At 43.9% G+C, this 15,677-nt stretch overlaps 2 long non-coding RNA genes across 2 annotated transcripts; one reads left to right on the top strand and one right to left on the bottom strand.

Moving 5' to 3' along the window:
- The first annotated feature begins 9,914 nt into the window (after positions 1-9,914).
- Positions 9,915-15,124, top strand: LOC139045062 (uncharacterized). Its single transcript, XR_011502682.1, has 3 exons — positions 9,915-10,038; positions 12,027-12,197; positions 13,695-15,124. It is a non-coding gene; the product is annotated as an uncharacterized lncRNA (long non-coding RNA).
- Positions 10,408-13,739, bottom strand: LOC123276810 (uncharacterized). The gene is made up of 3 exons (XR_006513360.2): positions 13,603-13,739; positions 12,172-12,251; positions 10,408-11,406 (listed from the first exon to the last, which is right to left on the bottom strand). It is a non-coding gene; the product is annotated as an uncharacterized lncRNA (long non-coding RNA).
- Positions 15,125-15,677: the final 553 nt, after the last annotated feature.

Genomic DNA, 15,677 nt, shown 5'->3' with positions numbered 1-15,677 from the left:
TTCCACATTATTTAGTTGATTTCTCTTTATACAATACTCACTAATCTACTTTTTCTTTATCCTATGGAAAATGAGGGGAAAAAGAGAAGACCAGCTTTTGGTCTTATATTTAGGTCCTGAAGCAATGGCTTTGTGTCTAGTGGTGGAGCTCAGATATTCCTGCCCATCATATTTCTTTCCAGTTTTCCATGTTTTCCTGTATTTCCCAAGGAGGTGAGAGAGCTCCAGAGAGGTCAGTGTCTCTGCTTCCATACCACCTTCCTCAAGGCCTCATATTTTGTATTCCTCCTCCTTCACTGACAATCAGGTTTCAAGGAAATACAAAGTTGTCCTCACAAAAATGTCGGAGAACAATTTTATGAAATGGCGTCATGCCATGCCCCTACTCAACAACCATCAGTGGTTCCCCATTACCCCCAAGTAAAAATCCAAACTTCTTAACATAGATTTCAAGGACTTCATTGTTTGGGCAGCAACCAAGCCTTTCTGCCATATCTCTCGCCAGACTTTCTGTAGTTACTACAGCTGTGTAACAAATTAGTCCCAAAATGTAGTGGCATAAAACAACCTTTCATTATGCTCACAGATTCTAGGGTGTCAGGAATTTGAACAGGACTCAGAAGGGAAGGCTCTTCTCTCTCCGCTATGTCTGGGACCTCAGCTAGAAGATGTGAAGGCAGAGGATGAGCGTCATCGGCAGTTTGCACACTTGCCTGTCTGGCAGTTGATGCTGCGAAGATTCAGATAACTGGGGTCCTGGGGCCTCTCTCTGTGCCCTTTCCATGTGGTCTCTCCAGACTGGTGACTTCAGCGTAACTGGACTTCTCCCATGTGGGTTGCCAATAATATGTTCTGAGAGAGAGAGAGAGAGAGAGAGAAAGAGAGAGAGAGAAAGAGAGAGGGAGGCGAGCCAGCTGGATACGGTATCACTGTATCACCTGTTCTAACCTGGCTTTGGAAGTCCCACAATCTCACTTCCATCACATTCTATTAGTTAGAAGCCCGTCATGAGGGCCGGCCCATATTCAAAGGGAGGGGAATTAGACCCACCTTTTGTGGGAGGAGCTTCAAAGAATTTTAAGACATGTTTTAAAATTACCACAAACCCCACTTATGCTTTAGGGGCACCAAATCACCCATCGATCCTTGAATTTGTGGCCATGCTCTTACTTAAACACTACCCTTTTGTTGCAGTGCCATTGGTCCCACAAATTTACCTCCTAAATATCTACTCAGCATTTATGATTCAGCTTAGACGCCATCTGCATTGTAATCTTCTACAGCCTTACCTTTGGAAGTGATCACACCTTCTCTGTTCTGCCCAGGGCCCTATTTCAATTTTCCTTAGGCGACCTGAATACATATTTGTTAAATGGATAAACAAAATAGCATAATAAAACGCCAAGTGAGAAAGTGACCATGAGTGATATGTACAACATCTTTTTGAGTTTGCTTCTGTTTGTGTTCATTTTCCCCTCTGGATTTTTAGTGTCTTGAAGGCAGGGAATGAGTTTGACCTACCCTTGTAGCCACCTCCCACCCCTGCTTCCACCTCCAGCTCTCCCAGCAGTGCTTTGGCCAGAGTAGGTTTTCAAAGAACGTTCGTTAGATGAACGAGCCTGCCTGCCTCCCCCAAAACACGCACACACGCGCGCACACGCACACACACACACGTGTGCATATTTTGCTAATTTGCTCCTTTTCTATTAACCAGTTAATATTTGGTTTGAGGCACATTCGAGCAGTTGGAAGAGATCATCTCCAAATGCTGAAAGAGCATGAAATGCTCTTAATCCACCAGACGCCATAGGTCAGAGTGAATGGTATTTGTCTTGGCTACCCTCCAACCAACAACCACTTTCCTGGAGAAGGCCCATGCTGTCGTTCCAAACAGACAAGTGTCACCCTTCAGCCCATCCTTTCGAGCCCCTTCTTTCCCTGACTTTCTCTTCTCCAAAGGCAGAACTTTCTGGGCCACAGCAAACGGATTACCTAAGATCATTCTACTCATAGTACATATCAGTGCTAAAACAAACAAACAAAAAAGCAACTCACTGTTGAGCAGTTTCTGATTTATAAATAAGAGATGTTCCGAAAATTTTCAGGGGATACTTTGCAAGCCTACCTCGTTGCACACATGAACCTAAAGTTCCTCAGGTGACTCACAAAACACTCTTCCGGCAATAATATCTCAAAATACTGATTAGTTGCCATGAAAAAAATGATACAATGCTAGTAAATAAACAGAACTGAAAAAAAAAAGTGGGCATAGTTTTTGAAACAACTCCAGCAGGCTGATGTTTGAGGGAAAAGCTCATTTAAGGAAAGGAAAAATGAGAATGTGGTTGCAGAATTTGGGGACACATACACTAAAGACTTTTTGACACTCTGCAGGAATTTGAAGATTGACTTACCTGGTTCATTTTTATATCTAACTCTGATTCCCAACGCATGCTTTTTTTTCCCCGAGGTATAACCCCAAAGTGCCAGCCCTCCCAAGCTTATGAGTAGAAAAGGAAGTCACATTTCCTTTCTGTACTCAAATGGTGATCGCATAGGTGCCGACTAGCTGTGTTGCTGGAAACGTATCTCCTGGTTTTTTTGTTTTTTTTTTTTTGAGGAAGATTAGTCCTGAGCTAACTGCCACCAATCCTCCTCTTTTTGCTGAGGAAGACAGGCCCTGAGCTAACATCTGTGCCCATCTTCCTCTACTTTATATGGGGGATGCCTACCACAGCATAGCTTGCCAAGCGGTGCCATGTCCATACCTGGGATCCGAACTGGCGAACCCAAGACGGCCAAAGCGGAACGTGCGCACTTAACCGCTGCACCACCAGGCCGGCCCCATGGAAATGTATTTCCTTTAAAGCATCCTCCAGTTACTCCTGAGCAGCCACATGTGCCTCCCACTTCCAAACACTGCAGAGCATCAGCCCTGCTTGTCCCCTCTGACTCAGATTCCTTGTGTGTCCAGGCCCCCTGCTTAAGTGATGCTTGGACACCTCTGCCACTATAAGCCATAGGTCAGTCAAGGTCCATGCCAAATGGCAACCTCTGGATGCTTCCAAACCTTCCAGACCTTATGCTGGGCTCAGTGCAGAGGTGGGAGCTGAGACCCCTCCCTGGCCCTGAACACACTCTCAGTTGCTCATGCTTGGAACCTCTCGAGATCTTTCTCTATCAGTTCCATCACAGTGTGGCCTCCTGGAGACACTTCTGTCGGTGTACAGACCAAGACCTTTACCACTCATCAGATTATTAATCAGACTTGACTCTTTATATTTTTTCTTCAGTGGACTGGAAAGAGAAGATGGCAGCCAAGATCTCCTAAAGATATTATAAGACCCAGAAGAGGAGTGGCAAGGAAGAAGAGGCTTTAAAAGGATGTGTGTCTTTGTGTGAATGTCCTATCTTGGCCATGGAGTGAGGTAGAGTCAGGCAAGTTACCATTAATTCATGCAGCAAATTTTTATTGAGCACCTACTGTGTGCCAGACACTGTTTGTATCCGGGGAGCCAAGCAGTGAACAAAGCAGGCAAAGTCCATGTCCTCAAGGAGCTCACATTTTAGGAGGGGAAGGCAGGCAGCACAGAAATAAATAAACAGATCCACATGAGAATTTAAGGTATGACAAGTGCTATGATGAAATATAAAGCTGGGTAAGGAAATAGACAGGCGGGGCGTGCTATTTTAGGGAGCCTGGTCAGGCAAGGCCTTAATGCTAAAGTTGAGCAGGAATATGAAGGAAGCATGGGCATAAGCCTGCAGGTGTCTGGGTAAAGAATGTTCTAGGGAGCAGGAATAGCAAGTGCAAAGGGCCTCAGGTGGAAGCACGCTGGCACACTTAAGGAACAGCCAGGGAGCAAGTGTGGCTGGAGTGTGGTGGGGAAGAGGGAGGGGGTGGAACATGAGATTGGAGGTCACCTGGGCCAGATCACACAGGCCAGAAAATGATGAGAAGTGATTGGAGAGAAGTGACAGGAAGATGTTTTGAAAGAATCCCCCTGGCTGCTGTGAAGATAACAGAAGAAAACAGGTATCGTAGGGCAAGAAGGAAGCAGGGAGACCCCTTGGGAGGCTGTGGCAGCAATTCAGGCTGGAGATGGTGCTGGTTGTCCTGAGGTTGTGCGGGTGGCCTCATCCCTGTGGAAAGAGCATGCCTGTGAATAGCAGTGGGGTGTGCCCCTCTTGAATCCTGTCCTGGGGACATACCGGGAGGTACAGCTTTCTGTCTCCCGTGTCTGACAGTGAGAAGGAGATCACCTGGTATGGATACACTTGAATGCTAAATGAGGAAGAACACAGTGCCATCAAAGGCTGTCAGGAACATCCCCAAATGCAACCTGAGGCTCTGGTGTCTCCTTGCAGTTAATGTTTCCTTGCCAAGGGAACAAATGGGACTAGTGAATGACAACCATTGCTCTTAAGGAAGGCACGCCAGGACGACTGCCTCGGTTTAGTTTGGATGCTTTCAGCTTTGAGGAACAAAATCCAATTCTAACTGGCTTAACCAGTGAGCAAATCATCTCCCACAACAGGTCCGGGGGTATTTAGTTTGCTCCCGCATTCTGATACACATATCTTTATACACAGAACCCCCTGACCTGCTCCGCTCTCTCTTTTCTCCCCTCTAGCATGCAAGGAAATGTACTGACTTATCATGCTTATTACTATTGTCTTTCTCCTTCCATGAGAATGAAGCTCCATGAGGGCAGGCACCATTGTTTTGTTCACTTATGTATCCTAAGTGTCTACAGCAGTGCCTGGAACAGTGTAGGCACTTAATAAATATTTGTTGAACGAATGAGCAAAAGGATGAGATATTTTCCTTCAGATCCCAAATGAAACAAAGGAAGGTCATGATGGTCCCACAGTTTCTCTCCTGGAGAAGTAAGAAAAAGTCAGGAAACTCCATTTGCAGGAACAGTTTCCTTGTGGTCTCCAAAGGGACAAGGTGTAAGCTACAAACCAAACCCGAAAATTCATTCAGCAAACAGACTGTTGTTTGTTCTCCAACCAGTGAATGAGGAATGCCAGGTTGAAGATAGTTCAAATAGTCTTCAGCCTTCACCAAGCGGTGGATATCACTGGACAATGTATTTGAGAAAGATTAAAAAGCGGATAGTCCCTTTGAGAGATCTCAGCATCTCGACTTTGTGTCTTGACCAACAGCACCCTAACTTTGGCAGGCCCTACACGCATGAGAAAAAGAAGAAGCAGTCGGCACCATTCCCTTGGGACTGCAGTTCATTTTATTTCAGTGTCTGCTTATTAGGCCTCACTTTCCTATTTTTTGGGTAACGTGGAATACTCTGGGAGACAACAATGACCAAGTTTAGTGAGGGAGCTAATTCAGTGCAGGAGACAAACATATAGACAGGTAATTATAATCAAATGTTATAGGTGTGGTATTGGATGTATATGCCAGGCATGGGTAGAAAGAAGTGATTAACTCCATGTGGGAGGGAACAGATAAGACTGCAGAGAAGTGGGGACTCTTAAGTAGGGTTTTGAAGGCCGAGTAGGAGTTTACCAGGCCAACATGGAATAGGAGAGGGCAGACTGACACCCCAGGGAGAACAACTGGCAGGTACAAAGATATGGATGTATGAAGCAGTGCTATGTGTTTAGAGAACCACAATTGGTTATGGACCGAACTACAAAGGAGGGAAGTTACCAAAATTGAGACTGGAGAGCTGGGGAAGGGCCAGAGTATTAATACTTTGTATGCTCTGATAAGGGGCTTGAGGTTTATTTTAGATGGTGAGTTTTCATGAGGAGAGTGAGAAGATCAGATTTGTGTTTAGAAAGTTCTCTCTGGCATCCAGGGGCCAGATGGTTGAGAAGGGCTAACAGAAGTCAGGGAGACTCACTTGTGTGGAAAAAATAATCAAGGTTGGCAGTTTCCTACACTGCCCACCAGGTGGAGCAAGTAGGCCAGAACAGCCTGGTTGCTGGCTGGGGGGTAAGGAGAGAGGATAGAACCAGAGAAAGTACCAGCAAAGGGCTGTTTGCGTGAGCAGGAGGCTCCTAAGTCAGGTGCTCATAACTCTGGAAATAACTGTATTGATTAAAAAAATTTTCCAGCAAAAAGTGGAAGTCACCTAAATGTCCACAAAAAGAGGACACATTAAATATCACAAAACATTCACCTACTGGATGACAAGGAAGCCATTTAAAGGAATGAGGTAGCTTTGTGTGTTCCTGCATGAAAAAATGTCCGAATGGAAAGCGTAAGTTGTAGAAGAGTGTATAATATGACCTCTGTTGCGCAAATGTCTAGAAAGATGATCATAAAATTATATCAGTGAGAGTTTCAACAGGGGATTTTGGGGCCATTGACTTTGTGTGTGTGTGTGTGTCTAACAGTTTTATTGAGATAAGTTGGCATACAATAAACACACATATTTAAAATGTACAGTTTCGTAAGTTTTGACATACGCACACACCTATGAAACCATCACCACGATCGCAATAGTGAATATTTCCATCACCCTCAAAAGTTTCCTCACATCCCTTTTTAACCCCTCCCTAGCATCCTTTCCTGTCCCCTGTCCCCAGGCAACCACTGATCTGCTTTCTGTCACGAAAGGTTTGTATCTTTCAGAAATTTACATAAACAGAATCATACAATATGTCTTATTTTTGGTCTTGATTCTTCCATTTAGCAAAATTAATTTGAGATTCATCCACGTTGTTAAGTGTATCAATAATTAATTCCTTTTAATTGCTGAATAGCATTCCGTTGGGTGGGTGTATCACAATTTGCTTATCGTTCTCTGCTGATGGACGTTTGGATTGTTAACAGTTTCTGGCTGTTACAAATAAAGCTGCTAGGAGCACTCGTGGACCAGTCTTTGTGTTTGCATGCGCTTTCGTTTCTCTTGTGTAAATACCAAGGAGTGGAATGGCCAGCTCACATGGTAGTTGCATGTTTAACTTTTTAAGAAACTGCAAAATTGGTTTCCAAAGTGGCTGTACCATTTTACGTCCCACCAGCACTGTGTGAACGTGCCAGTTTCTCTACATCCTTGCCAGTATCTGGCACGATCAGACGTTTTAATTTTAGCTCTTCTTATGGTTGATTTAAATGATCATTTCTTTAATGACTAATGATGTACATTTTTAATATACTTATTTGCCCCCCTGTAGCTCTCCTTTGGTCAGGTGTCTATTCAAATTTTTGTGGTCTATTGACACTTATATTTCACTTTGTATTTCATAGCGCTTTAAATTTACAATGACCATATATCTCTTTTATAATTAAAAAGCTAATTTAAAGTATCTCAACCCAGAATACAACAATAATTACAGTTTGTACTTTAACCTTAATGGTAATATTGTAACTAAGGGCCCTCCAGGACCGGTTCAACCGACTCTATCTTATCAGCAGGGTAATGAAGAGCTGTCTTTCAGGAACTGAGACCCCTTGTCCAGTTCAGGCTCGTTGAATCATCAATCCATCAATTGGACCCGTGCAAATGCTCCATAAGTGACCTTTTCGATGTCAAAGAGCTAAAAGCCCCACCTTCAGATCATGGTAACGCCACCATTTTGTGAACATGCATCCTATGAAGAGGCATGAAGCTTGACTATGCTTGCGCAGATCATTAATGACCTCACTTTTCCTACCTCCAACCATCTACCTCCACACTTCAGACCACCCCACCTTTCATCCCATAAATTGTACCCCAACCCCTGGATTGGGAAGACAGATCTGAGGGCACATGCCCTCTGTCTCCTTGCAGATTGATCTCACAAAATAAAGCTACATTTCTTTTCCCAAAAGCTGATGCTGTAATGATTGGCTTTTTGTTTTTGTTTTTGTTTTTTTTGCTGAGGAAAATTAGCCCTGAGCTAACATCTGTGCCAATCTTCCTCTACTTTATATGTGGGTCACCACTAGAGTGTGGCTGACAAGTGGTGTAGGTCAGCACCTGGGATCCAAACCTGAGAACCTGGGTCACCAAAGTGGAATGTGCCATACTTAACCACTACGCCATGGGGCTGGCCCCCAAAATTGGCTTTTTTTATGTGCGTCAGGCAAGACAATCCCAATTTTGTGCAGTAACAGCATAGTATGCTGGGGTGAAGGCAAATCCCCATTATATCCTTAAAAGATAATATATTTGGTGCCCAGTCTCAAATTACTAGGAAGAGACCTCAAAACCAATATGATTTTTATTTCCATAGATTATGGCTTTTGAGAGATACCATGAGTTTAGACTCAAGTGAACCTGGCTTCAAACTGCAGTTCTTCCACTGATCAGCCATGTGATCATGGGCAAATTCTCAGAGCTTCGATTTTCTTTCTTTAGAAAAATCTGACGTATCGTTTCCCTCACAGGTTCATTTGGAGGATTAAGTTTGATACTATATTATATTTAGCATGACGAGCATGGAACATGTGTTCCACAAATATCAGTACTTCTATGACAAGCAGTTCAGGTGTCTTGACAACCAATTGTCCCATGCTCAAAATTCAAGCTAATGCTAAAAATAAAGCACAGTCACCGTATTTTGTAAAGGAACTGTTGAAACCAATGTCAAGACAGGAACATCCTCTGTGATAATCACCAGCTCCCCCCAACCCCTGTTTGTTCTTAAAGAATCTGAAAGAAGAGTGGTGGTTTGCTTTTGATTTTGAAAGAGGGGGAAAAACCCCAGGAAACAGGAAACTTAGGTTGAAAATGGACTGCACTGAGCATCTTAGCACATGTTGACTTCCTTCGGAGAACCCTCAATATCCTCTGTTGCCCAACCCACCAAGCGGTCTTGCAGATGCTCACGGTACCCTGCAGGGTGGTGCAGAGCTAATGTCCTGCACATTTCAAATTGGGGTTATTGTCAAGTTAGGGTTATTGGGGTTAGCACCAGTCATTAATGCTGTATATTTTGTTATGCAATGGAGAGAATCCTGGCAGCCACAGCCAAAGAGAAGCTTTAGGAAGGGAAATACGAGAAATACCAGCTGAACCCATGCCAGAGAAAGGAACACAGAACTCGAGACTCCTGGGTGTCTGGCCCTGGAATCTTTAAGGGGCCCAAGCCCACAGGCTGCTCCATCCCCCTGAGTGCCATCGCCCTTTCCCCCCACCTCTGTTATAGCCCCAGTGAGCTCGTATGGGGGTTACTTGTTCCATAAGCTGTGAGTTCTTAAGAAACTTAATGTTTACGTTCTTAGGGATTGTTGCTTGTGTATTTTTCCAATTTTGTATAGCTTCAGCATCTGGCCCAAACCAGGTTCTCAATTAAATTTAAATATTTAAATGTAATAGAGGAGGATAAAATGTTTGCTCTCCACCAACATAACTGCCTTTTAAGAAGAGTAGATTTGGTTTCAATGAAAGGTCCTTTTGTTCACTGGGCACCTGGAAGGGCCAGGAGCTGAGTCTGGAGGTTGGGGCTTGAGTGGCTGAATAGCTGTGCATCACAGAGAGGAGAGCCTGGAGCTGAGTGTGGAGTGAGGGTGGGGTAGGAAGGCAACGGGTAGGGAGGGAGGGAGAGAGAGGATCCAGGGAGATATTCACAGAGCACAGCAGCCAATAAATAATACATCTCCAGGACCTGGTGGCCCAAGGACTTTGTTTTGTTTAGTTTTCAGAAGGCTGTTTAACATTCACGTTGAAGTTGTTTGAGTTTCCATAGCGTAAACCTCTCCTCGCCCTCCCATATCTTGGACAACATGTTCACGTTCAGAGCACCTGTAGTGTGGGTTTTCTGTAGAACCCAGGAAGGGGCTGAGGTTCCATCTGGGTCAGGGACACAGAGGTGAGACCATTTCCTGAGTGAACTAGTTCAGTGGAGTCAGAAGAAGCCAAAAGAAAGTAAACAGGTGACAATCTGGGGTGAGGCTTTTCAACCTCCCTTAGGATACGAATTTGAGAGTTTCTAACTCATGTTATCTTATGGGGCAGAGAGATTACAGCTGACCTTTGGAAAGATAGGCGACAACGTAGGACAGTGTAAGAGCCAATGAAGGGAGCAAACATCAGTGCCAGAGCTTAGGGACAGGAAGCGGAAGTTCTCCTGAAAGAGGTAAGCCTCGAACTAGCCTTGAAGGATAGATCTACTGCTTAAAAGAAGTTTATTTTGTATATTTATACATATACAGTTATGTATATAATTATATGTAAATTATTTATCTATTTTCTTCTCTTAGTCAGGAGGGTGGAGTGGATAGTGTACTTTGGCTCTGAAATCAAACAGACCAGGCTCTAAATCTTGGCTATCAGCTGTGTGACTTTGGGCAAGTTACTTAAGCTCTCTGAGCCTGAGTTTCTTCATTTGTAAACTGGAGATAATAAGAGTATCCACTTCATAGGGTTGCTGTGAAATTTAAATAAAATAATTTGTGAAAAGTGTTTTGCATGAGATAAATACTGAATAATATTCAATAAACGGTATCCATTTTTATGTAAATTTATTGAACACAATTTGGAAAATATGGAGAAAAGCAGAACTAAAACCACCAACAGTCCCACCACCCAAAGAAGAAAATTTAACCTTTGGGGTCTATCTTTCTAGTTTTCAGTCAATGCCTAGTTTAGTTTGCCTTTTTTCTTTTTGTATTGCCAGTCATTCTGAAGATAAAATTTAAATCCTAACTTTTATTTAGTTAACATAAGAATTTTTTCCATCTTATTATAATCTCTTCAAAACATTTTCAATGACTGTGATACATTAAGTGGAACTGATGTATTGTAATTTACTTAATCATTCTCCTATTGTTAGATATTTGTGTGGATTCCAGGGTTTTTTTCCTATTCCAAATAACTTGGTGATGAACAAGTTCATGCATAAACCTTTTCCTTTACTTGGATTGTTTCTTTAGAAAAGATTCCCAGAAATAAACTCACTGATGTAGAAGGTATGAACAGTTTTAATGCTCTTCCTTGTTGTCAAAAGAATTCAGAAGGCATCCGGAGGAGGGGCTTCTATCTCCAGACTCGTCCCTTACAGCCTCTTTTTGCCTCTTTTCCAAGAGGAGGAGGAAGAGGAGGAATGTGACTAACTAGTGCCGGGGGCTCACTGAGTCACCTTTGCCAGCGGGCAGGGTTGCCAGGCAGAAAGAGGTCTGGAGGCAGGTATAGCTTCCCTCGCCAGTGTGTTGAATGCAGTCTGAGAGAAACGCTGCCGCAGAGCATGAACTTCTGGAGGACACCTGGACATTCTCTTTGTTCTCAGAACTCCCATGTGGCAAGCAGGCCTGGGACCCCTCCTGGCCTCTGCCAGGGCTCCTTGCCAGGCTCAGAGGCAGATGCACTTTCTCTTGAGATTCATCTCTCTGTGGCTCCATCTCATCCGGCACTTATGGATATGCACTGGATCACCTTTCCTTGCCAATGGCTGACCCCATATTCATGGTCGGGGAGAAGGCTGCCCTCTTCATTGTCTAGCCGTGACCTTGCAGAACAGTTTCATGCATCAGAGTTCTGCTTTGAGGTGCAGAGCCTAAAGCCCAGCTAAAAATAAAGCTCCCCCTTGGGGTTTTGCCTCCCTGGGGGACCACCAGGGATGTCTCTCCATTTGTAAAGTAGGGATAATGGAAGTTTCAGGTGGGCTTGGGTGCTCTTAGCGTCTCTGGCTGCATTGCCCAAAGTTCTCTGGATTGCTAGTGACAGAAATCCAGCTCAAGCACCTTAAGGAAAGTGGTGTGCTGGTGAATGTTTAATAAGTGGCTCTCCAGGGGAAAAAAAAAACCAAAACCCTGAGTTGGAGTGTTTGCAAATTTCCACGGGCTAGAAACTCCCCCATGACTGTAAATACTTCTACCAGGGCCCATTTTGAGCTCCAACCCATTTAATAACCAGTTCACAAAATTCCTGAAAATTTAACAATAGGCTCTTGCCAGACAGAAGGAGCCCACTCTGGTGTACACTTAAGGGAGGGGGATGATTGACTCATGTCATCAACACGTGGGAAGAGCAGGGACACAGAAAATGACCTCAGGAATGACAGGAACCAGGGAATCTAACGCCAACAGGATTCTCTCTGCAAACCAACCTATTTTTTTCCATCTGCAGATATACGCTCTCCATATTTCAAGAGACATGACTGCTGGCAGCTTCCAGAGTCACATCCTCACTGATTCACGAGACAAAAAGGAGGGCTTCTCCTCCAGCCAGTGCTAGTTTGAAAAATCCTAATGAAGGGTTGACTAGTCTTTACCTGTTGCTTTCCCCTTGGATGAGAGGGTAGGTGTGCTGCCTGAGGATCCTGGGGTCTCTCAGAAGAAGACGGGGACTTGCCTATCAGACAAAACCAATAATTTCCATTACGGTGACCATCTCAATACCATCAGCACTTGGTTCTCATTTCTACTAGTCTCCAAAGTGGCCGGATCCATGACAGCATGACAGAGCTGTCTCACCCTACCTGCCTTGGCATTATGTTGTACAGTTTTTTAAAAGCTCAGTTAATTTCATAGGCAAAAATAATAACCCATTGGTATTTTAAATACTTCTATTTCTTATATTACAAGCGAGGTTAGCAATGTGTTCCTATATGTTGAATAACCGTATTTCCTCTTTTGTGAATTATTTTCATCTCTTATGTTCACTTATCTCCTGGAGTTTTAAGGTTTTAAAAAAATCTCTTCATTCACAAATATTTACTGATCTGTTATTGCAGGCCAAGCATCTATAGACACAGGAAACACAAGAGCAAACAAGATAGACAGGGTTCCTATCTTCAGAGCACTTACCCTATTCATATGGTCTTTTTAGATGATAATATATTAACTTTTGCTTGTCGTATTTACAGCAAATATGCTCTATGCTGTCCTTATTCTTCAGTACAGCAGTCGTACATTTTCATGTAGTTAAATCTGATCTATTTTCTCCTTTTAATAAACACTTTTTCTTCTATGCTTAGAATTCCATTTCTCCACCAAAATTTCAAGATATGATTCATTTATTTAATTATGTTTGTAGGCTTGAAACTTTTGTATTCAAGGATTTAATTCATTTGTAATTTGTCATAGAGTGGGGGGGTTGAGCTGAGCATCTAAATTGGTCATTTTTTCCAAACATTTAACTTATCGAAGTCTTCCTTGCTCGATTGATTTGTAAAGATGACAGACAGAACTTTGATCAATGGAGAGATGAGGTAGGGAATTGATGAAGGGCAATTGGAGTTGCTCGTTTAGGGAACTGGTCTGGGAAATGGAGGAAGGGGGAGCTGCAAGCCATTAACGGGGGGTGGAGTTTGTCTGGAATAAAGGGCCCATATATTGTAGTGATTCTTAATACGGGATGGGCACACCTGTCGACTGGGGCGCTTTAAAGAAGTTCCCACGCCTGGGCCCTACCATTGGTAGGTCTGATATGAGGCCGGGGTTCATCTATTTTTTACAAGCTCCCTGGGCACTGCTCCCTGGGATAAAGCTAGTCAGATAAGTAGGGAGCAGATTGAGAGAGGTGAATTTAGCTATAGGTCCAGGAAGCCTGTGAGGGGAGAGTAGAAAGAGCGTGGACTTTGGACTCAGGCAGATATAGGCTTCAATCCATTTTTGCCACTTGCAGGCTGTGTTATCGGGTCAGATCACTGGCCCTCTCTGAGTCATATTTTTCTGCCCTAAATAGACTTAATAATATTTACCTAATGGGGTTGTGATGATTCAACGGGAAATCAAGTATAAGATGCCTGGCTCAGCACCTGACGTTAATTAACTCTCCCTTCCTCCTCTTGAGGGAGCCTCCGGCTCAGGCCAGGCCTGCTTCGTAGCCGCCTTCAGGATGAACTGATGGAACTGACATTGCCAGAGAGAACATGCAAATACTCATCAGGATGAGAGATGGAAAGAGGTGCATGTTGTCCTTTAATGCCAGAGGTTTCAGAAACCTTCAAAGAGCCTGTCCCTTTTTGGGGAGGAACCCTTCTTCCTTGGAGAAATGGAGAGCAGCTTTGAACTTCACAAAAGCCTTGCCTTCATAAGCTTGGCAAAGGCAAAATCGGGCTCCACTAGAGGACCCTTCGGCTCAGTAGCGAAGATAATCCCAGCTCCTGGGCAGCTCAAGCCTGTAAACCAAGGACAGCTGTTGTGAAAATAACACAGTCATAGTCATTTTTATTAAAAAACAATTCTCATGCAAATCTGTTTACAGAGCAAAGAATCTCCTTTCTGCGGGATGGAAAATGCTGTTACTTCTCAGAAGATCCACTTGCCTTAAATTCATAGCATTCATATTCATTTAGTGAGCTGACAAATATTTATTGATATCAGTTCTGTTTGACAACTACTTTGGAACCAGCCTCTGCATAGTACTCATTTAAAACTGATTTTCCATGCTACCCTGTATTACAAATCGACATCAAATATTTATTTTAGGATTGAGTGCTAATCAGTATCCCTTGGAGGTCATCCATCCAAGAGGCAGTAAGGACTGGTGGAAAGGGAGAGGGGTTTGGAATCAGACACACGTGTTTCAAACCCTGACTCTTGATAATCTGGGATGAGCTGTGTGATTTTAGGCCAATTGCTAAAACACTCTGGGCCCCAGCCTTATTTTTCTCTAAAACAAGAATGTCTTTTTTACTCTAAAGCCAGTGTTCTCTTCCTGGAAGGGTGGCATTTGGTTGGGTGGAGAAGAGGAAAGAGGTTATTCATTCTAGAAGACGGGAACTTGCCTGGTACCAGAGAGGAGAGAGAAAGAGGCCAGCCTGCCCACGGGGGAGGGTGTGTTTGGGAACAATGAGAGAGAACATTGGGACAGTAAAAGAAGGGCCCTTCTGCTTTGTACATGGGTCACATGGCAAAAGCCCAGGCTTTAGGACAGGTGTCTTGGAAGTTTCTAGATGATGGAAGGGCTTGAGCTGCAGGGGCTGGGTGCCTCAGGAGTCACATTGCAACTGAATTGAAAGTTTTCTATGAGTAGAGTTCTTGTCTGCTTCACCTTCACTGGACACCAGAGAAATGGATCAAGAGAGAGATGGTTGGGGCTGCCTGGTGATACAGTCGTTAAGTTCGCACGATCCACTTTGGCGGCCCAGGGTTTATGGGTTCAGATCCCAGGTGTGGACCTACATGCCGCTCATCAAGCCATACTGTGGCGGCATCCCATATATAAAGTAGAGGAAGATTGGCACAGATGTTGTTAGCTCAGGGACAATCTTCCTCACCAAAAAAAAAAAAGAGAGAGAGAGAACAAGAGAGAGAGGGAGACAGTATTTTTTTCACTTGAAGAAACAACAAGGAGACTTAGGATTATTGAAGCAAGAGGGACTTAAGTTAGATAGTAATACTGACTTCCTCACTGTGAGAAAAGGACAAGATTATTCTACCTCACCAAGGAGTCTCCTTTCTAAGAGATTTGAAATCTCCTGGTTGGCGAGGCTCAGAGAGGAGTTCATTAGTTCGTGAGTGACACTCAATCTCTTCCAGATCCTGGACACGTCTCCTGAATTACTGTGATGATCGTTGTGTTTGAAAGTTTCCTGGTGAACTCTGAGCTCCCTCACTCTCATCTACCCTTTTCTAGGCAGAAGCCTCTTCAGAGACTAATCTGAGTTACAAACAGCAGGCTCCTAGTTCTGGCCGCTGGATCCCAGGTGACACCAAAGCCGATGAGGATGCTGGGCCCAGAGCCCAGGCGCTTGCCCTTCCCCTAAGGGGGGCCCAGGACTGATCAGAATTCACAGAATCCAAACTGCTGGACTCCCCTGTCTATCTTTTT

The sequence above is a fragment of the Equus asinus genome, chromosome 4 (assembly GCF_041296235.1).
Source record: "Equus asinus isolate D_3611 breed Donkey chromosome 4, EquAss-T2T_v2, whole genome shotgun sequence".
NCBI classification, from domain to species: domain Eukaryota; kingdom Metazoa; phylum Chordata; class Mammalia; order Perissodactyla; family Equidae; genus Equus; species Equus asinus.
This window is presented reverse-complemented; position numbering and strand designations above follow the sequence as displayed.